This window comes from Marmota marmota, unplaced genomic scaffold, assembly GCF_001458135.2.
Source record: "Marmota marmota marmota unplaced genomic scaffold, marMar, whole genome shotgun sequence".
Classification (NCBI taxonomy): Eukaryota; Metazoa; Chordata; class Mammalia; order Rodentia; family Sciuridae; genus Marmota; species Marmota marmota.
In genome coordinates, this window is record NW_025999863.1 from 2,683,332 (window position 1) to 2,706,507 (window position 23,176).

The 23,176-nt window shown below is 50.7% G+C and overlaps 1 protein-coding gene across 2 annotated transcripts in view; it reads right to left on the bottom strand.

Annotated features, from left to right (window-relative positions):
• Positions 1-20,296, bottom strand: part of Sh3gl1 (SH3 domain containing GRB2 like 1, endophilin A2) — a 31,040-nt gene extending 10,744 nt beyond the window's left edge. For both annotated transcript variants that reach the window (XM_015503637.2, XM_015503638.2), the window contains exon 1: positions 20,244-20,296. The gene's annotated coding sequence lies outside the window, so the exon portion shown is untranslated. The remainder of the gene's footprint in view (positions 1-20,243) is intronic.
• Positions 20,297-23,176: the final 2,880 nt, after the last annotated feature.

Sequence of the window (23,176 nt, forward strand, 5' to 3'; positions counted from 1 at the left end):
ACCACTGGTCCAACCTGACATTCCTGTAGGTGGCCAGTTCTGACTCTGCCCATGTGTGAGACAGGAGGAGGGAGGTTCAATCCCTGGTACCAAAAAACAAGCAGCACGTGGGCAGGGAAAAGGGCAGAGAGAAAAGAGGTCACAGGAGCACCACTGTGTGCCAAAGGCGCTTCCTACTCTGGCCCCAGTTGGGTGAGGCAGGAGGATGAAGCAGGCTGGTAAGGGGAGGACCATGTGTCATGGCGCGCTCCACCTCAGGCTGTGTAAATAAGACTTTGGGTGGCCACCACCCCTTCCATAGCTGCAGGAGGTACAACTTTTGTCACACACCAGGCATCCGAGGCTTCCCGGATGTGCCCTCCCCACACAGATGGCCTCTCTGTCCACCAAAGCCATGCTGTTTTTAGCAAGCAACCTTTGTGAATGGCAGCAGAGGAGAAGAATCAGGAAAAGGCTTCTAAAATGGCTTTCCATGTGCTACTGCCACCATTAGTTCAAGTCCTAAGAGAGACCCACTGACCCCCTGTACTGCTTGTCAAGGTTTACTGGGGAACCAAGCTTTGGTGTCAAAGCACAGTAGCACCGAAGCCCAGGGTGTCCTCTTAGCCCATGGGGTTGTCCCCTGGACTTGGGCTGATGGACAAGACAACAGTTCGACATCAGTTAGAAAGGAGTCCGGAGTGGTAGTGCATGCCTGGGATCCCAGCTACCCGGGAGAATGGCAAGGCCAGCCTCAGAAACTCAGTAAGAACCTGTCTTAAAATAAAAAATAAAAAAGGACATGGCTCAGCTGTAGAGCACCCTGGGTTCAATCCCAGCACCACTCCACCCAACAGGGCTCTCTGCTCCTGGCCAGCTTATAGGGGTTCTCAAGAGTCCAGGTCCCTCACCTGGGACTTGGCTTGTCAGAGGGACAAATGGGCTGTGGAGAGCCTGGCATTAGGGCCGTGGTCAGGCTCATCTCCTGGAGGATGTCTTTTGTCACTGTAGCACTAGTCACTTTGACCCCATCTCCCAGTGTGGCTTTTTGAGCTTAAGGATGGCACCCAGCTGGCATGGAGAATAAGCAACTTTGTGTTTTTTTGTTTTTTGGTACCAGGGATTGAACCCAGGGGCACTTAACCACTGAGCCACATCCCCAGCCCTTTTTATTTTGAGACAGGGCATCGCTATGTAACTGGGACTGGCTTTGAACTTGTGATCCTTCTGAGCTACTGGGATTATAGGCTTGCACCACTGTGCCTGGCTACAATTTGCTGCCTGAACGGCAGGGAGCTGAGAGCATTCCCAGTGATAGCCGCTGCCCCTCTGCCTGCATAGGCTGCAGGAGGCAGGGAGGGAACCTGCAGTGAGAGGGGCACCTGAACCATGCGTCTGTGGCCCAGCACTGCCCAGACAGGAGGCAGAGGGGCTGCTGCTTTAGACAGTAATGGCAACAGCAAATGGACAAGATCATTCAGTGGCTGTCACAACAGACAGGCTGTAAGAGGCAGCTCTGTGTGTCATTGCCCCTGCAACAGAAAACAGTACTGTCTAGTGGCAGACAGGGCAGCTACAGGCATGGCCACCCCTTCTGCACAGGGCTGGAAAGAACTCATCTGTGTTGACAGTGAAGTCACCAGTCCCGATGGAGGTTTCTGTCCACATCATCTGTTCCTGATGAGGTCCTCGGTCTGAGTCCCTTGGAAGGCCCCCACCCTGGCATCTTCCCCTAGGACTCCAGTGTGGCCTGCTCCCTAGCCTGCCACCCGCAGGCCTTACCCATGCCCTCTGTCCACACACAGCCTTCGCTGTTTGGCAGCTCAGGGCCTCTTTGGGATTTGCCTCCCTTGCCCATTTGTTCTGCTCTGGACAAACTGCTACTTGGCTTTGGAGGCCTGGGCTCTGGTGTCACTTCCTGTTAAGGAAGCCATTCCAAGCACATGTTCTAACTCAGCACCCCCTCTGTCTCCGTGGGCCTTGTTTCCTGCCATGACCAGTACATCATCTTGCAGTCCAGTGGGTGATGGACACCTGGCTGACCCAGTGCCCCACACAGCAGTTGCCAGCGCTCTTTGCTACCCCTGGAACTGTGCACTGCCTGGCACACAGGGCGCCAACAACACTGCACTGTGCGACAAGGCAGCCACAGGAGTTGCAGTGTTGTTTCTTGCTCCTCCAGTCCCAGTGAGGACAAGATAGGCGGATGGCTTCAGTCTTCCACCCCTCCCTCAGAGGTGACTCAGCGGTCCTTAGAAAAGGGTAAGAAGGCTCACACCCTGCTGGCCCAGCTCCTGTGGGTGGTGGAGGGGAGGGAATGGGCACTCCCCTCACAGCCAGCCTAGCCAGAAGCCAGTGTGTGGGGCAGTGGCCTGAGATGGGCAGATCATGGTCCTTGTCCTCAGCTCCTCTGGGGACTCCTGCAGCAACCCTTGCTTCCTCATCTACAAGATGAGAATGCTCTCCAGGTCCAGCTCTAACAGGCAGCCCTGGGATGGCCATCAGAGTTGCCAGGTTTTCCCCACAAGCAGCAGGGCACTTAACACTGCCCCCTCTTCCACTCACGGCCTACCAGTCCCTGGTTGCTTTGCCACGTCTGGGAGGGCACATCCTTTCTTCTGCTTCAGCAGGCCAGTGCTCTGCCAGTGTCTGTGGGCAGGGCAGGACTGCCTGGCCTCAAATGTGGCATGGACACTTCGCTGCTCTCTCCATCTACTGCCCAGCTGGCTCCTTCATCATCTGGGCCCTCCTCACTCACCTGGCTCAGGTATAACCTCAGGGCAGGTGTCTTCACTCAACAGATGGGAAGAGGAGGAGGCCACTCTGTCCATGGCCAGTCAGCACTCCAAGCATTTGATGAAGCTGAGGGAGTCCTGGGCTCCCACACCTTCCTCTATACAGAGGCTGCGCCTACACCCTGATTTTGGCCCCCCTTCCCCAGTGCTCTTTTGACCAGGGGCCATCAGGGTGCTGGGACAGCATTAGCTGACCTAATGTGGGCACAAACCTGCTGGAGACAGAGACTGGCTCCAAATTAGGCCACAGACCCTGCTCCTACCACCAGAGCAGCAGCTTCCAAACAGAAATCAGCCTCTACATTTAGTTTTTCATCTTGGGGTCAAGTTGGCTGCATGTCACATGCTGATAAAATAAATTTCAGACAAAAACTTATAAAAAGAAAAACCCAAGCCACAAACAAATGAGGCAATAAGTCTCCAGAGTCCCTGCTGGGCAGGGCAGCACAGCTCTGCTTCAGGAGCCTGTGGGGCGTTGCTGGCTGAGGCATGATCAGCTTTTCACACGTGCATGGAAATGATAAGGCGCTCTAGGAAGAACAAATCTCTCATCAAAGGCAAGGCTGACGCAAGAGCCCTTCAGGAAAAGCCTGATCATGGGACGGGATGCACAATCCTGTCAAGCAGGTCAGGTGGGGACTGCTTGGCTTGCGACAGCACTGGACAGCCTCTGTATCACACTGAGAGCACAGCTTAGAGGTGCAGGGCCCAAGGAGGGTCACAGCTCCCTGGGGACTGCTATGCCAGGGTGACTGACTTAGAGCCTAGAGCCCCTGTTCCTACCCCCTCCTGAAACACAGGTGCCATCCCCCAGTCCCTAAGGCCCCTTCAACTTTTTGTTCTTTGTAGTTGTTGATAGGCCTTTATTTTTTATTTATTCATACACAGTGCTGAGAATCGAACCCAGTGCCTCACACATGACAGGAAAGTGCGCTGCTGCTGAGCCCCAGCCCCAGCCCAACCCCTTCCACTTTTAAAGGCCATCTCTCCTTGCAAGTCTCTGCCCCACCTGCTTTCTGTTCCATGAAGGTGCCAACCTCATGCCCACCACAGGACCTTTTCCTTGGTTGCTCCTGTCTGTGCTGCCCCTCCATGGACCTGCTGTGCGAACCCTGAGCCAGCCCCTCATCCTGTCGCCCTGTCCTGTCTCACATCACCTATCACCATGCCTCCATCTGCTCGCCTATGGCCTCCCCCGTTGCCGTATCCTGAGTCAGAGCCATATCTACCCTGGAATGAAAAACAGAGCCTGAGACTTCTGGGGTTCCTGCTGCCACACCCCACCCCTGGAGGGGGCTGAGCTCTGGGAAGCCAGCCAGATGATGCTGTTCCTTCAGCAAGTTCTGGTATGTTGCTTCTGGGGGCTGGAGGAGGGCTGGCCCTGGCTGGAGGCTGTCAGCCCCACTCCCACAGCTGGCTCCCTCACTAGAGAGCTGAAGGTTTGGGAAAATCACAAAGAGCAAAGCAAGCCAGGCCAGATCTGGCCTGTATGCTGGGGGACTGGACTATTCTGAGGGCCCTGGCATGGGGTGTTTGTTATGGACAGCCATCTCCTGAGAAAACCATGGGTATGGAGTCTGGCTATCCTTTCCAGGATACTAGAAAGGCAAATTCCTTTGAAAGCCAAACAGAAACAGTCCCCAAACCTACTCAGCAGCAGCTGGTGAGAAGCAGGGCTGACAAATGTGCCTTTGCCAGGTCACATGTGGCCAGGATCAGGGAAACCAGAATTCTGAGCCCTGACTACCAAATGTGCCCGAGTAGGTCATAACACCAAGGACAGCACAGGGCAGGGTGGATGAGCAAGCGGAGAGGCAGTCAGAGGGCCCCACACCTGGGTGTCTGCTGACTGTGTTGTCAGCTGGGCTGTGTTAGATGCTGGCTTCGATCACCCTGAGGGCAGCCCGTCCCGGAGCCCAGGCATCTGTACTGGCTCTAGTTCCTGGTTCTCACCCACTAAACACAAAAGGCACCTGCCCTTCACATGTCAGAGCTGGTCCTGAAAACCTGGAGCTGACTGAATCTTAGCACTAACCACCCCAGGACACACAGAGGAGGAAGCCAGGAGGAAGCTGCGGGCACTGGGCTGCTACAGGTGGGCACTGGCCAGGGCTATTGCCTCTTTGCCATTTACACTATAGCAGTGGGGCTGGTGGCCTCTCCTCCTTGAGGCACACACAGCACTTGCTGACACTGCCCCTTGTGCCCATGGGGAGGCCAGAGCACCCACACCTGTGAGGTCTAGGGAGTGTGTGGCTTTTCCCAGGATCCCCCTCAGGCCACACAATGGAGAACAGCAGTACTTAGGCCCTTTACCTGCCTGTGAGACTGGACCTCTTCCGTGATTACATTTGTGTACCACTACCAGGGAACAGTTGGCATCCTCTGCCCACCCCAACATATTCTGTCCCCAAATATGTGCTTCCTGACAGCAGGGCTGGACATCAACAGGGTTAGTAGAGGTATATGAAGCCCTGGATCCATGTGCTTGGTTACTGAATATTTGCTGGGATAGTAATAATATTTATAGAGATAATAAATAAATAACAAATGAATGTACCTGCTCTCAGTGTGTCAATAACAAGTCAAAACAGAGTCATGCCCACTAGGTCACAAGGCAGGGCAGGTGACAGGGAAGGGGAGGGGAGCTGAGACTGGCAGTCTCAAGACTGGGTCTGCTCTGCTCTGTCCATCAAGGCTGTCACTGTAAGAAAGAATGCAAACTCAGGGCTTGGGGTTTAGTGCAGTAGCAGGGCACTTGCCTAGCATGTAAGAGGCTCTGGGTTCCAGCCCCAGCACTGTGTGTATTGGGGGGAGGATAAAGTGCCCCCCAAACTGCAAACTCCCCTAGCCTCAGGTTCCTCAGCTGTAGAGCAGGGGGATTACAGATGGACTGCTGTAGGACATAGGTGTGCAGGTACTTCAGGAACCACAAGCTGCTCTGCAGATCCCACACTACCCACTCTACCACACACTGGGGAGGTGCAGCCCACAGAAGCTTGGAGGGGGTTTTTCCTTCAGCCCCTCATATGGCACTGGCACCCAGTTTTCCTGGATTGAGAGGCTATATGGACACCCTTCTTTTAGAAGGACAAAAAGAACAACCTTCTTGGAGTAACACCCACCTCTGGATTGCGCACACACAAACCACTGGGACAGAGTCAAAGTATGGAGCGCAGACTGAACCCACGCTTGTGCCATGGGCTCTTGAGGCGGGTGCTGGGGTGTAACCCAGCACCACACAGCTCCCCATGCCAGACGAACATGCAAATGGCCTCTGTGAACATGCAAATAGACCACTGTGCTCTCTTGTGGGGGAAGAAGCAGGGAGAAAAGGAACAGTGCCAAGAGACAAATGGCTCAATGTGAAGGCCTGTGGAGAAGCTCCCCTGTGTCTGATGCCCAGCAGTCTCATGGCCCCAGGGCCTCTTCCTGCTGCCCCATCACTCTGCCTGCACAACAGTGAACCCTAACGCCCCGTGCATCCCTCTATCTGCTTCCGGCCTGGCAAAGAGATCCTTCTAAGGACACCCCACCCTCAGACGTGGGGCTGGTGCACAATTTCTCCCAGGACACAAGGCCCACAATCTGCACAGGAGACTCTAGGGGACCCAAAGGGGACAGACAGCTGCTGCAGTGCAAACTCAAAGTACTTAGCAATGCCCTGTGATTGAGATTTTAATTTTTTTGCAAAAGAAAAGCAGCCCTGTCCTCTGGTCTTCTCCCGAGGCCTCATTTTGCTTCTGTGGCGTTGCTCTGTGCCAGGGTCTGGCGCAGCCACTCCCTGAGCTGAGAGCTATAGAGTCTTCTAATCTCTCCCAAGTGGCCAGGGTTCCTCCAGCACCGCTGTTGCTCTCTGGAAGGACCGACCCACAGACAGATGCTGCCTCGCCCTTGGATGATGGGGAAAGCAACCTCGGCCTTCCCCCTCCTGATGGCCCAAGGAAGTGCCCAGGGTGGGGTCGCTTGTACTGGAGACTCGGATCCCTCCTTCTATCCTCTTCCTACACCCCAATCTTGCCCACTTCAGAGCCTGTGGCATGTGTGAACCATTCGGGTTCCCCTCCCACACGAAGAGCATGGTTTCTCCCCATTATGTCGGGTGCTGCCACATAGGAGCTGAATGCCCCCTAGCTTTGAGCAATGGGAATGTGGAGATGTGGCGAGCCAGCCATGGGCTGTGAGTGTGAGCATTCTGAGTACACTGGACTGGACTGACGATGCAGCTCTCTCTGGCTGTGCCCGTATGTGTGTTCCTTTTGCTTGCTCTGTCTTTGATTATCACACAACACATGAGATGAGCGTGGCCTTCCAAGGTCAGTCAACCTGCTGACCTGTAAGACATCAAGAAGCTAGACTCACCCCCCCGCAACCTGGCCCCTTGCCTCATCTGAATGGCTTCTCCCCAAATAAAACAGAGTTCAAGGTGTGCTCTTTCTCTTTCTCGCCTGCCTTACCTCCTTTGTGGGAGCTGGGTCAAAGGAGTTGTCATAGAACCCAAAGAAAAAGGTATTTCTTTGTCTCTGTGTGATTATTTTGTGCCAGCCCAGTTCACTGGGAGTGACCCTGACTGGTTTAGTCGTGTGTCGCGACACTCATAGGTGCATCATCATCAGCCCTGTTTCAATTATAGCCACCATCATATGCATCTGGGATGCTCTTCTGGCCTGGGCTGACCCAGGGGGTCAAGCGGGAGGGTGACTCTCCAGGGCTAGAGTCAGCTGACTGGATCTATCTTTTTAAGGTTGTGCTTGTTCATTCAACAAGTATCTCATTATTTTTACACGTCCAGCCAGGTGAGAAAAGAACAGAGATAACACAGGCACACACTAACGATGCCCCAGGTTAGAGGGAGACCTTCAGGCACGAGACACCTGGTGTTCTGTGCAGGGAGAGGGCCACAGATGCGCCACAAAGGCGAGGGCCTGGCACTGGCTTTGAAGGAGGAAGGAAGAAAATGTGAGGAAAGGGAGAAAGAAGGGGACATGGAGATCTGTGCTAGTAAGGGCTGGCTCAGAAACAGCCCAGACAGGATTTTGAAAGGTCCACCTTGAAGACATGGAGGGTCATTAAGAAGAGTGTCTGGGGGCTGGGGATGTGGCTCAAGCGGTAGCGGGCTCGCCTGGAATGCGTGCGGCCCAGGTTCGATCCTCAGCACCACATACAAAGATGTTGTGTCCGCCGAAAACTAAAAAAATAAATATTAAAAATTTAAAAAAAAAAAAAAAAAAAAAAAAAAGAAGAGTGTCTGGCATGAGCCTCCAGCATTCTTCTGTCAGAAGAAGTGTGCCACCAAGCTCAGGATGACCCTAAGCATGATGGATAGGATTGATAGAGGGGTTTCTGGGTGTGGGGTATCCTCAGGGCTGGACAAGAAAGATCATTTTCTGCACACATCTGAACACGTGGCCAGTTTCCACAATTCCACTTAATTCATATTAACTCAGTCATTAAATTGGAGGTTAGGTGGGAATGGAGACCCATACACACTTGGCTACAGCTTGAACTTTAAGTGTCCCCTAAACACCCACATGTTAAAGGTTTGGCCCCCAGCTTGGGGCTACTGGAAGATAATGGTACCCTTTAAGAGGTAGGGCCTGGGCCAAGCCAGTTGGCTCACACCTGTAATCCTAGTAGCTCAGGAGGCTGAGACAGGAGGATCGCGAGTTCAAAGTCAGCCTCAGCAACGGTGAGGTGCTAAGCAACTCCATGAGACCCTGTCTCTAAATAAAATACAAAATAGGGCTGGGGGTATGGCTCAGTGGTCGAGTGCCCCTGAGTTCAATTCCCCAGTATCAAAAAAAAAAAAAAAAAGAGGTAGGGCCTGGTGGGCCCCTGGCTCCTTGGCCAGGAGGTGAGCTGTTTTGTTCCACCACATGTTCCCTGCCTTGCCACAGGCCTAAAGCAACAAGCCAACCCAGAAATAAATTGGAACCTTCCAACTCTGAGCCAAAGTAAACTTTTTTCTTTAAAAAGTTGGCTCCCTTGGGAATGTTATAGAGAGAGAAAGCTGATTAACACTGACCATTGCTCTCAGAGGAAACATGCTGTGGGTAGGTACCTGCTGGCCTCTGGTCACTCTGTTTTCGTCAGTTGATCAACACATGATGTTGTTCTGTGTTTGTTAAAGACGACTCTGATTCATTCATGTTGACCCCACAGTCAACAGTAAATCCTAGTGCTCGTACCTGAGGCTTTTCTAACATTAGCGCTTCCTGGGCTCATCACAGTTCCTAGCCCTCAGGGATCACATTAAACACCAGCCAAAGTCCCCAGAATGTGAAAAACACGGCACTAAGCAGACCATGAGAGAATCCTGGTTCACAGCATGTCAGCTGGGACAGCACAACAGCGCTGCAGCCTGTGGCCCTAGCTGGGAGATATATGGAAGATAAATTTTTCACTACTCTGTGCACATCCATGAATGACTATGAAAGAGCTTGAGTGTTGATTTGGGGGCTAGGATACATTTCAGCAAGAAAGTATGTTTGAAAATTCTGAAAGAATAACAATTAGGATGGACACCTATATGATCCTGCCAAGGCCCTAGTGATGGAGGGGGAGGGGCCTGGGAGGGTACAGGTGCATGTTCTTTCTGCAACTCAGTTTCCCTGTGCAAAGCAAAACTGGACATATGGGTTCTGGCACCTGCACTAATGGAGGTCTTAGCTGAAAGCAGCGTGGGCACCTTTGGTGTACCCCAGGTCCATCTCTCTCTGGACCAGAGAGCTGATCCTGTGCCTGGGGAGCAATCCCCAGCTGGCTACACCCCTCAGGGACACACAGCACAATGGGATGGCTGAAATATCACACTTCACAACTGCTCGAACATGTGATACCCACCAGTTCTGGGTCCAAGACTTTCCGTCCATAAACTGAAAAGCTTTTTTTGTTTGTTTCCAGGCTAGGACCACTGAAAACCTGTATGGTTGTATTAAACAAGGTACAGCTCTAGGGAAAACTCTCCGACTGGTGCCCGGACAGCCATAAGACTGCTCACCACCCTATGGCATGGAAGAGCCAAAACTCAAGACATCCCAAATGTCCACTGGCAGAACGGACTAAGGCTTGGGCGTGACTCTTGGAGGGGAGTTAAAGAGCCATGGAAAGGAACTGGAGCAATGTGGGCTGGTGCAAACAGCTCACAGAAAATGCCCAGCCAAGCCCCAAGCCAACTGCAGGGTACCACCCGGAGGAAGCACCACACCACCTATTTCTCTGCAATGATCCCAAGCATGGTGAAGGCAGAAGGCAGGGGCTAACACTGCCCCAGCACTGCTTGTTTTATTTTAAGCAGAATGATGTGCACCTGATTATTTTTCTGGCCATTCCTTAGATTTCTTTGATGTCTGAAACACCTTATAACTTTTTTCCCCGCTGCAGTGCTGGGGAGCTGAACCCAGGACCTCAGCATGCTATATCCCTAGGCCTTTGTAAACTTTAATGATGCTTCTGGGCCTAGGGCTCCAGAAACAACACCATGGCAGGCTGGCCAAGGCACCTTTTTCCTAGTCCTGCTTCTCTGCAGCACTCCTTGTGGGCTTCCCACCCAGGAACCCCCAACACTCCAGTGCAGAGAAGGCAGAGGGGCCTGCTGTGGCCTTCTACCCCTGCACTGGGCAATATAGGGACAGACAGAACACTTGGGTGCCCTTGCATGCGTGGGGAGAGAGCCAGAAGGGATGGAGGCTTCCCAGAGAGCCTGCAACTGTGAGATTAAAACAAAGAAGCCAAGGGAAGAGAATCCATGACCGCATGACCCCGAAGTGTCACACAGGCCACCCAGCTGTCAGAGGATCCACAGCAACTCAGATTCAAGGGTAACATGCAGATGTGACTAAGAAGCAAGAAGCAAAAGACTAACCCAGTAGTTTTTGCTTTTTTTTTTATTTCTTCAGTGCTGGGAATAGAATCCAGGTCCTCACACATGCCATGTAAACACTCTACCACTGAGTTACATCCCCAGGCCTTTTTATTTTATGTTGAGACAGGGTCTCCCTAAGAGGCCTGGCCTTCACTTACAATCCTCCTGCTTCAGCCTCCTGGAAGCTGGGATCACAGGCATCTGTCATCATGCCTAACTTACTGGTTGGCGCTTTTTTTTTAGTTTAGCCTTTCTAAACAAATAGCAATGTGTCTCACTCTCAGAGAACATGCACACGGGAGGCCTTGATGAGAGATGATGGACAAATTCGGCCAAGGCAGACCAGGGCATAGAGAAATTCCACCCCAGCTTCCTAGACTGCCATTTCCAGCCACAAAGCCTGGCCTTTAAAAGCCAGCACTGCCTGTCCATCTCAAACAGTCAGGACTCTGAGGGCTCAAACTGAAGGACACCTACTACCTTCCTGCCACAGTCAGCTCATGGCAGGGTTGAGGAGGGACTCTTGGGAGCCCATGTGTTATAATTCCCATGATGGGGGGAGGAAAAGGGACAAGAGGGCTAGGGTTTTGGCTCAGTGGCAGAGCGCTTGCACTGGGCTGTATCCTAAGCACCACATACAAAAATAAATAAACGAACAAACAAACAAATAAATGATTGTCTCCATCTACAACTAAAATAAAGGACAGAGAGCTCCTTAAGGGTTCTTTCCCAGAAGCATTCTGTGAACAAGTCTCTGCTCACTGCTAGGGTCAAGACCCAGAAAAGCCACTGGTTATCATCCTACTTAAAGAAAACAGGTTTGACTGGGGTTCACTGGCAAAAGCTACTGAAATCATTGGCCATGGTGGCATTTAGGATAAGAAATCAATGTGATAACATCACTGACTGACAAGCCCTCCCCCAGGCACCAAGGACTTGGCCACAGCCAGGTTTACCTGCAGGCATAAGCTGTCCTCTGAGCCTTACCCAGGTCCACTGGATCTCTTGAGTCTTCATTTGAGACTGAGCAGGGCAGAGCAGTAGGCATGAGAGAGTAAAGAAGAAGCGCAGCCCTGTGTCTCACAGCGTGTGTGTGAGAGGCAGATCCATGAACTGTATGGCCGGGACACTATTTCTGCTGCGGTTCTTCCTGTGCTGCTCCTCTGGCCAGGAGGCACTTGGGGGTGGGGTGGGGTGAGGTCGGTTGGTCACTACTGCAGAATCTAACCAAGAAGAGCCAAGAGCAGGGCATCTAAGAGGACCAGCTGCACTGTTTTGTTGCTGCTGCATTTGTTGTTCCAGTTACTACTACTGAAAACACAGAATAAGACCAAGATCTCTTTTTAAACCCATTTAAAAAGTGAACTTATTATAAAGTAAAAAAGCCAAATTAACCATTGTGCTCAAGTTACAGCACAGGCAGCAGGTGAAGAGCCCTGGTGGTCACTTCTTTTTGCTGCAGGCCATGGTGTGGTGGTCTACACTGGTGCTCAGGCTGAGGGAGGGGAACCAGCAAGTCAGGGTCACAGGTGGGTGGGAGTGTCACTGGGAACACTGGGACTGGGAGAGATTTGGAAGTCAGGTACAGAGAGGTTAGTGGATACCAAGGAGATAGTAGGCCAAGACAGAAAGCAAAATCCAAAGAACCCAGGGGAACAAGCTGGAGGGGCCCAGAGAGGGAAGTCAAAACAGGGCCAGGCGTGGTGATGAACACCTGTAATCCTAGCAGCTCAAAAGGCTGAAGCAGCAGGATCACAAGTTCCAAGGTAGCCTCAGCAACTTAGCAAGGCTTTAGAGCAACTCAGTGTGACCCTGTCTCTAAATAACATACCAAAAAAAAAAAAAAAAAAAAAAAAAAGCTGGGGGTGTGGCTCAGTGGTTAAGTGCTCATGAGTTCAATCCTCAGTACTAAAAACAAACAAACAATAAAACAAAATGTTGGGCTGGGTGAGGTGGCACACTCCTGGAATTTCAGCAACTGGGGAGGCCGAGTCAAGAGGATTCCAAGTTTGAGGTTAGCCTCAGCAACTTAGGCCCTAAGTAAGTTTGCAAGACCCGGTCTCAAAATAAAAAATAAAAAGGGTTGGAGATGTGGCTTAAGAGCTTAAAGCACCCATAAGTGGTCACTGAACTGTACCCAGGCTCAATCCCAGGTATCAAAAAAAGAAAACAGGCCTCGGTGTGGAATCTGGGAGGTGGGTGTCAGGCACAGGGAGGTTAAAGACAGTTAAGTCTAAGAAAGGGCCTGGACCTGGGGAGCAGGTTTTTGGAGGCTAGGGCATGATTTATCTTAGGGAAAATTGGATGTGAGGAAAATACCCTCTCCAAGGAGGCCTCGAGGCTGGGCAGTCCTAGGAATTCTGGGCCTGGCTCCTTCAAGGAGGAAAGTGGACATCCTATCTCTGCTCCACAGGGCCTGCTTGGTGGGATCCATGTTACCAGACCACTTAAGACACCAGCCAGGCCCTTCTGGCCTCAGCTGAGTGCAGGTCATTCTTGGTCACTGTGCCTGGAGTACAACCTAAGCCAAAGAGAACAATCTCTGAGCTTTTAATTTTTTTTAGACTAGTTGGACTTGTTCCTGACCAAGTTCTCAAAGGTCTTCTCAACCACCCAAGTCCTTGGAACTCTACCAGGACTGAGCAGAAACCAGGTCAAGAGAGTAGAACTGGTGTTGGGATGCCATTAGGGACACTGTGGGAGGCCCCACTCCTGCCTGAGAAGGAGCACACCAACTTGACCTGGTTATGTGTAATTCTGATGAGCCTGTGGGAAAGACTTTACCCAGTAGGCCCCAGGCCTGGCACAAGGTGCCCAGCTTGGATTGGCCCTCAGGAGCTGCTGTCTGATGGGAGAAGAGCACAGCTGGTGCAGGACAGGACTGTGATGTGGGTGGGAAGCCAAGAGGCCAGCTGCTCACAGGGGAAGACGCCCCTCCAGCAGGCAGTCCCACCAGATGTGAGGGTGAAGGAGAGGCACAGGGCTTTACAGGCAGACAAGAAGAGGACAGACAGTGCCACCAGACAGGAGGCAGAGAACATGGGCATATAGGGCTCAGAGTACAGCAGAGCAGACCAGTTTGACTGTATGTGTCACCCAGAGAGGAAGAGGGTGGGATTGAAAACTGGGACCCAGGTAAGGGCTTTAGAAGGTCCAAAATGCCAGAAAACAGCTAGCTTGACTGTACCCCAGGCCCCCTGGGGACATTCTTCTCTTCTTTAGGGGCTGCTTTGCAAGGCCATTTACCCTTTTAACCAATATTCACCGAGTTCCTGGGACAAGCCAGGGACTAAGCTCAAAAAGGCTATAGTGGTGAGCAGAAATACTTAGTTCTGTCTACAAAGAGCTTATAAGCCAGTGACAAGGACACTGGAATACTCAATCCCCAAATCTATCTGCAATTCTGAGCCAGGATCTCACTACTACTGAGACCAGAAGGATGCCCGGGCAAGGGCAGAGGCGGATGGGGAAGGACAGCCTCCGGCCCTGGAGGCTTCACTGGGTATCTAGTGCTCCCAGAAATCATGGTATCTGCCAGGACTGTGAGCCCCTGCAGACACCCACGTAGGGTGCTGGGGTTTGTAGCCAGGTGGGGAAACTAACCAGCCACAGTCCTGTCCAAAGCGGTCAGTGGGCCAGTGCTGAGTCAGGTCCGGGAAGGAAACAGCATCTATTTTCCGGCCCTGGTGGGGAAGTCTCCACATGACCCCATGCTCAGGGCCCAGTCAGCAAGTTTTTCTAGGAGCCAAGTGGAAAAGGAAGACGCAGTCATCCTCTAGGAACATGCGTGTGGGGCCCTATGACTGCCTAACGGGAAATGAGCAGAAACGAACCCCAGATGAGTGCTCAGGAAAAGTGCCTGCCAGGCCTGGCTGCACGGAGGGGGTGGGGAGTGGGGGTAGAGGCAGGCACCAGCTGCTAAGCAGCCTACACACTCTCCTCCAGCTTTCCAAGGACAGCTCTGAAAAGGGACCAGAAGAGCCCGCCAGGACACTTCCCAGGTTTGTTAAAAAAGCCATGAGGGGTTGATAAAAGAGGGTGTAAGGCCCTCAGTGGGCCTGCTGAGCTCCTGACCCCCACGCTCCTGGGGCTAAAAAGTCTCAAGAAGCCTGGAGCCCTACTGAAGGAACCCTCCTAGGCCTTAGAGACCTCCAGCCTGCAGCAAACAGAAGGGTAGGAGGCAATTTTCCGTTCCTCCTTCCACCCACCTGCTACAGTGCCAAAATGTGCCTTGCCTCTGAAAGCCTATCAGGGAAGCTGGCTGCACGTTCCAAATTAAAAACTAACTTTCCTCAGATCAGATCAGTTTCAGAACATTGGAGACAAGGGAAAAGGAGGACAAGGACTTAAGTAGGAGCCAGGACACAACAGCAACCTAGGTCCCTGGGCCAAAGGCCACTGGACGCAGACACAGAGGTCAATAGCAGGTCTGAGCTGGATGGGCCCACATGAAAGATTTTTTGAGGAACAGGATGATGGAATCAGTGTGCATGATGAGCATACGGCCAATTGAAAGAGAAACTGGGGAGCTCATCCCCAAGTGCACCAGTACTCCCATGGTGGCTACCCCAACAAGAGGCTGATGGATAGGTGAGCGTGGGCAAACGTTTTTGAGGACCTTTCTGAGTCTTTGGTAAGTCTAGGGTCTGAAAGATGTGATACGCCCAATTTCAACAAGGGAAGAGGGAGATACTGTGAACCCCTCACCTAGCAGGCTGTAATTAAGTGGCACAAGGACTATAATTAAGCATGGTGGGGCTTGGTGTTAACACACCCAGATAAGCAGGGCGATTAGCTCTTGCAGAGCTCCAACCAGCCCTTAGAGAACACAGGATTCTGAGTCAGAAGTGAACTTTTGGCTCTCGGCTAATATGTGGCCTAATGTACAGCAGTTACACGTGGCAGAAATCAGAACAGGGGCTGCGGGTGTGACTCAGTGGAAGAGTGCATGCTTAGCAAGCTTGAGGTCCTGGATTCTATCCCCAGCACCCCAAAGTAAAAAAGAAAATAAGTCAGAACAGGGTGACCATTCAGTTTGGGAGTGGACAGGAAGCATGCTGGGTCACAGAGCCTCCTGGCTGAATCACAGTGGGCCTGGGAGACAAGCGGGAGGAGCTGCTTTTACAGACAGGGCCAGGAAGTGGTGGAGTTTAAGGAGCCCCAGGTTTTCTTCAGGGAAAATGGTCTCAAACGTCTTCCCTATCTCCACAGTCCAGCAGCTCAGGCCTCAAACAGTGACTGTTTATATCATTGTGCAAGCAAGAGACAGAAAGCCACGTAGGGAAAGCGGGACCTACCATCCATGTATGCCCCTGGGGACCTCATACCACAGCAAATGCCAGGTCATTGTGGCTTCTTGCCAGAATGGACTTAACTAGTTCCCATCAGGCATGGACACCACAAAGGCAAAACCCACTCCCTCATCTGCTGCTTGTGCCTTCCGTGGGACAGGGTGCTCCAGAGGATGGGGTGCTCAGCACAGCCTTGGGTGCCTGGCCCTGACCCTCTTTCCAGATGATGCACACGGAACTCTGAATTGCCTCTCTCCTGGGGCACGGGCTGCACACTTTGATTCACATAGAAGCAAAGGGATACGAGCTTCACATTCCATGTTTCTTACTAATAAGTCAAGCACTTTGCTAGGAAAGCCACAGCTCACATCCACAAAGTGAGGTCTGAAAAACTGGTCTATGCTGGGGGTGGGGCTCAGTATAAGAGCGTGTGTGCCCCGCATGCACAAGGCCCTGGTTCAACTGCCAGTACCAAAAAGAAAAATAAGTCAGAGCAAGCAGAATTTTGGGACATTCTAAGACACCAAATTCTCCTTACCCTGCCTACTGCCTTTCTCATAGGTTAGGGTCCAGGGCCCCCAGCCTCTAGGGCACCCTTTAACCCTCGAGTCTCTCAAAGGAAATATGAGTTTCCCCCCCAGGCATGGACCCTGGGTCTAGGAAGCGTCCAAAATACCTCAAAGCCATGGAAGACAGACTGGGGTAAACTCAGTATGGTAGAGCACTGCCTAGCATGGGTGAGGCCCTGAGATTTGATGCCCAGCAAAACACACACACACACACACACACACACAGACTTTTAGCTCAGACAGATCAATCTTTCCTTTCAAACTGTCTACCTCCTTTCAGGCAAAAAGGGGGCAGGGGACAACAGGCCAGCATTCCAGGCAGCTGCCAGGGCCATCCCTAGTTGCACTCGCAAATCTCCATACAGCCTGGCCACAAAAAACGATCAGGAAACCAGCAAGCAGTTTAGGTCTGAAAGTAACCTCACCCAAACACATACTGCTCGAAGAAGTGAGTTTCTGAGTTTCCATCTTGCTAGTAGGGTTTTAAATATGTACATAAACTTCCTGACTTCCCTGGAAATACTAGAGACCCCAATTCTAGATGTGCTGAGGAAGTGCGTTTCCTGGGCACTAGGGAGGTGACTTTGTACTGCTTGCTCTTCTATTGATCCTGACTTCCCCTGCCTTGTAAATAAAACCTCGTTACAAAATTCCCCCGCTTGAGACAAAACTGCTTCTGAACCTGACTCTGCTGGGTGACGACTGGAACAAGATCTGCTACGGTGGTTACCACACCACCAAGGAGAAGTCACAGACTTCAGTAGCATCACAGCCTCACAGCAGGAAACCCAGTTTCTCTTTCTGGGCTCAGGTTCCCCCTCCTCCTAGCTTCTGTTTCTCAAGTTAGACACTGTTACAAGTCTCTGAGATCCAGAATGTTTCCACTCAGGAGTTCTCAAGCTCAGCACTGCTGACCTTTTGGGGCTGGATGATTCTTGGAAGGGGAAGAGGGCTGCCAAACATCCCATGTTGTTTGGCAACATCCCTGGCCTCTACCCACTCGATGTCATTGGTACCTTCTCCCCAGATTATGACAATTCAAAATAATCTCAAACATTTCCAGATTGAGGAGACGAAAAGAGTGAGAGTCATTCCTGCATAAGAAGCCATGACCCATACTTATACTATCTGAAAAATACCAGATACCAAAGGACACTTAGGGTGTTCCTAAAGACCTGGGGTGGGGGTCTTAGGGGGTCTAAACACAAGCTTTAATGTCTGTAAATTACCTAATTCTTAGGGAACAAGGATGTGCCATATGGAAGATACTCAGAAGCATCCCTGTAGCACTCCATCAAGTGTGATGGCCAAACATGCTCCCAGACACTGCTGATTTGGGGTTATAAAAGGGGAATACATTCATCTTAGGCCAGAAGAGTGACACCAGTCAAGACTCCTGGTTAAGAGCATGCAGCCTGGTGACACAGTGAGACTCTATTGTGTCAGCTATCACTATGGAAGGCAAGGAATCTCTTCTTGACAGGTGACTGGATTCTGAAGGCACAGGGTAGGGTCAAAGAGATTTACTGAGAAGAAAAGAAGCAGATAGATGTATACAGCCAGATAAACAAGTGAGATGCCAGAGACTGTGGAAAATATTGCAGAAGATGGAACACAGCCAGGGTGATTCCTGAGAACACAACCTGATAATCGATTGGGAGGCTAAGACAGCTCTGTGAGGAGGCTGGGTCACCACAATAATCCTTTGGGACAGAGCTCTGGAATGTTGAAACAGTAAACTGATCCTAAACACCAGCTCACACTGAACTGTGCTTTCCAGGTTTAAAGGCACTGTCACAGATCTGAATGCGTCCCCAGGAAAGAAAAGGTTCTAGTGGTTGGCCTGAGTGGCCAGGCAGGTTCCTCTGGCAGTGTCTGTGTGGAACTGCATGGGCCACCAGTAGGGCCTGATAGCTGGAGGAGGGCAGGGCCTTCAAGACTTCCCTACATGAGGGAACAAAGGAATTCTTCCAAGATCTCTGGAGACATTGTCCACACAGGAGGATCCAGGCCAGCGAGCCACATTCTAAGGTGCTTCCATTGGGCATGTGGGGGCTAAATGCCTGCCAGATGAGGCCCAACCCACTTAATTCCACCCTGCTAGGTTAAAGGGGCAGTACTCTCTGCAACAATCTTAAAACTCCTCTGGAATAAATCTCGCTTCCTCTAGGGTTTGGCTATCATCTGCTATCTGGAGATAGACCCCAAATATCTTCATCCTTAGACAACCACTGGGGTCCTTATATTTTCCTTCCAAAGGCAAAAGATACCAGCCACACGTTACTGGGAACTCATGTCTCTTCCCTTTCATTGGGCCTTTCCAAATTACAGGTAGAGCTGTTTGCCTAAGGTCATTGTTGGTTCTTCTGTGGAACCTGTACACATGAACTCCACACCCAAGATCTTTAACCTACAATCCATGGATCAATAGGAATCAAGGCATCTAGAGTTTCTTGGATCTGAAACTGTACACTGAATTTTACACTTGCTTAGTTTTCTTGGATCCACAGCTTTCGCCAGATTTACAAGCAGTAGGTCTTAAACTTTTCAAAAAAATCTGTTTCTATCACATGTAAAATACGTTTGGTGTTTGATTGAGCATTCTGTTTCTGGGAATTTATCCTGTAAAACCAAACCCACCTGTGAGTAGAGATATTCACAGGTTACTCACTGTGGTACTTTTTGTAGTAGTAAGTTACTGGAAATCATATAGACATCTATTAATAGACAATTGATTAAAGAAACTGTGGTCAACTTAGTGCAATGGAATACCATGTGCCCACTAGAAAGATCCAAACTGGGTGCTGTGGCTCCTGAGTTGTTCCAGCTACTTGAGAGTCTAATATAGGAGGATCACTTGAGCCCAAGAATTTGAGGCCAGACTGGGCACCATAGAGAGATCTCCCTCTGGGGGGCAGGAGGAATTCCAAGAAACTCTAGGAATATGTTTTAGTGCAGAAGTTGCGGGGAGGGCTTCTGCTCCTTGAAGACACTGGGTAAGGTCTGAAGACATTTTTGGTTGTCAAGACTGAGGGTGCTCCTGGCATGGGACTGGTGGAGGCCAGGGATGCTCCACCACACCCTGCAGTACCCAGGACAGCCCCACCCCGGAAAACAATCTGTCCCCAAATGTCAACAACGCCAGGGTAGAGAAATTTTCTCTCCAAGACACATTTAACAAAACACAGGGTCGGGCAGAGTATAGGCTATCTATCACTCTGTGTGCTTTGCTTTTACAGGGAAGGTGGACACGTATTTTGGGGAAGAAACATAAGAATTTCCCCGTTTCTGGGGAGAGAGGTTGGCTGCCTGAAGGACGGGGTCGCCTTTCATTCTACCCTTTCAACTTGGGCCGTGTCCATCAAGAGGATTTTGGAAGCAACTCTCTAGATGCAAATTCCCCCTGCCCCTGGGCTCTCTGGCAGGAGTCCTGGGTCCACAGCCTCGCGACTTTGTTTCTTTGCCTTCTCTGCCCGCGTCGCGCCTTAGAGGGGGGCAGGAGGGCGCGGGGTCCACGTCCCGGCCAGCCTCTGGGAGCATCTCGCCCCGGCGGGGCTCTGCCGGCCCTTCCCAGAGACGGAGCTCCGGGGTGGCCCCGTCGGTCCCCCGGCGCTGCCCTCCCAGCGCGGAACACGTGCCAACGCCGCCCCGCCGTCGCCGGCGACCCCGCCCGAGCCGAAGCCGGGCCCGGGCCCGCCGCTCGGGCCGCCCCAAAGCCCCCCGCCTCGGGCCGGGCCCCGCTCACCTGGCTCGCCTTGTAGAACTGTTTCTTCAGNCCTGGGCGAGTGAAGCGAGCGGGAGAGCCTCCTCCGCCAACGAGTAACGCCGGCCGAGCCTAGAGAGGCGATGGAGGCCGCAGCGCCCCCGGAGTCCCGACGGCGGAACCAGAGTCCTGAAGATCTCCTCTTGGGAAAGGCGCACAGTCCTGAAGATCTCCACTTGGGAATGCCAACGGGCTTCTCCAGATGCCTGTCTGCTCACCTCAAGGAGACCCAGTTCTCTGTGTATTCAGGCCCCATCCCCGCCCTGTCGCGCGTCCGTCTGTTCAAATTCCACGCCATTTGGTATTATTGCCCTGATCATAGCTGTCCACTAACCTTCTCGCTGGCCGTCCACTTCCAGGTTCTCTCCTGAAGTGCATTCCACACCAGGCAATCAGAAGGATACGTTCAAAATTCAATTCAGACCATCCGTCTTCTGCTTAAAGTCCACGCACTAGCCATGGGATACACTCCAGCTTCCTACAAACCCTTGTAGAGTTTGGACCGGCCCATTCTTCCGCTCTCTGCTCTCTTCTTTAATTAATGATCACTGTCGCCCACTCGGCCCTGTCACCCGTCTTCGGCGCTGGGGACGGAGACCAGGGCCTCGCATAGGTTAGGCAAGTGCTGTACCACTGAGCCACATCCCCAGATCGCCTATGGGTTGGTGCTCACAGTTTTAGAGGTCTCAATCCATAGACTGTCAGCTCCATTGCTCTGGACCCAAGATGAGGCAGAACATCATCACATCTTGGCGGAAAAGTGTGATGGCCGAAAGAACATGGCCAAAAGAAACGGAGAGAAATCGGCTCATAAGGACAAAATAGAAACCCCAATGTCACACCCACAGTGACCCACCTCCTCCAGCCACACCCTACCTGTCAGCAGGTAGGGTTAAGTAATTCAGTTAATCCATTCAAGTGGATTCACGCACCTGTTAGTTTAAGGCTCTCATAACCCAATCATTTCACCTCTGAATGCTTTTGTATTCTCACACATAAGCTTTTGGAGGACAGCTCAAGTCTGAAGCATAACAAGGACTCTACTGGGAATGTCACCTCCTCCAGGAAGCCTCCCCAGATAGATGATCTTTTTTAAAAAAAAAAATTAGTTGTAGATGGACAAATAAACAAATCTTTATTTATTTATTTATTTATTTATTTAATGTGGTGCTGAGAATAGAACTCAGTGTCTCAATCGTGTGAGGCAAATACTCTACCACTGAGCCACAACCCCAGGCCCAGATAGATGATCTTCATTGATATTGATTCTCACGTCAACTGTTATTGATAACAATGTATTGAATGAATTGGAAATTAATAATGAATTGTAGTGAATAAATGATTCTAAAAAGAAGAACAAGAAAATGACACAACCAAGGTACTTGGAACTTCAGTGTTGAAGTTGTTGACAGGTTTGAGTGATTTTTTTTGTACCAGAAAATTGCTGAAAATTTTCACATGCCTCAAGAGAAGATCCTGGATTAGATCAGAGGGTTGCTTCAGAATACATATGCCCCAACTTCACTCCCCAAGATAATGATGAGGCTACTATGAATACTTTTTAGTTATGAAGAGTTTGGAAAAGCTCCCCATCTGATTCTGATACACACTTTGAACTGTGATTATTACAGAATGTCAGATAAGGGGGAGAACACATTCTATGGCTAAGACAGGGAGACTGAAGCTTTTGAGTAATGATACGGCTTGCTCCAAATGATGTCTTTTAGTTTCCTATTTCTCCATATTTTCCAATTCTATGAATTTAATTAGTCAATCTAATCCTCAACAGTACTCCAAACTTGGACTACTTTCCAATCTTTTCACATCATATCCATTTCTGTGATATTAAATTGCTGCTGAAGAAAACCTGTTTCTAGACTCATAGTCTGATACTGAAACCTTTTTTTTTTTTGTATCAGGGATTGAACTCAGGGGCACTCAACCATGGAGCCACATCCCCAGTACTATTTTGTATTTTATTTATAGACAGGGTCTCATTGAGTTGCTTGGCACCTCGCTTTTACTGAGACTTGCTTTGAACTCAAGATCCTCCTGTCTCAGCCTCCTGGGCTGCTGGGATTACAGGCTTGCACAACCCCACAGGGCTTGAAGCTGTTTTCTGTATGATACTTTGTGTGTGCGTGTGTGTGCGCATTTGGAATGGAATCAGGGGCCCTTGCATCCTTGGCGAGCACTCTGTCACCGAGCTACACGTCCCTGCCCTATGTGAGGTTTTTAACCTGCATGATGTAAATAATTCCATAAAAATGGTATTTATGCATTCACTCAAATATTAGTTGAGCGCCTATGATCACTGCCAGATTCTGGTGATGAATGATACTTGCCTTCATTGAGCTAATGACAAAAACAAAAATTAGTTATTAAAATTGATTTATTAGTCAGATGATACCTTAATATATAGTCATAGATATTGTCAAGAAAAGGAAGTGTTGCAAGCACTCGATTTTGTTACAGATGGAGGAGGTAAAGGTTTCTTGACGAGTCGATCTAAGATCTGAAATTTGATAGAAATCTGCCAGGAAAAGAGCTGCCTGTGGAGGAAACAGGCTTGTGCAACAATCCTGAGCATTAAAACAGAAACATCCATTTTATTCATTCTCTCCGAATATATCTGCTGCATACCAAATGCTGCTGATGGCTGCCCAGACTCTATTTTATTGCTCATATAGAAAATTTCATTTTAATTGTAGTTGCTATATTCAGCAAAAGTCTAATGAGGATAAACTCAAATTCTCAGAGTCCTCAGCTAAACCGTAGTTTCCAGTTGTCTCCGGCCCTCCTTAACCCTATCCCACACGCTCAGCCAATCGCAGTGCGTAGCTTTCAGTTAGACATCTCCCATGCCCAATCACAGGGCTTCTTATTCCAGCCAATGAGCGGCGACCGGAAAGGAG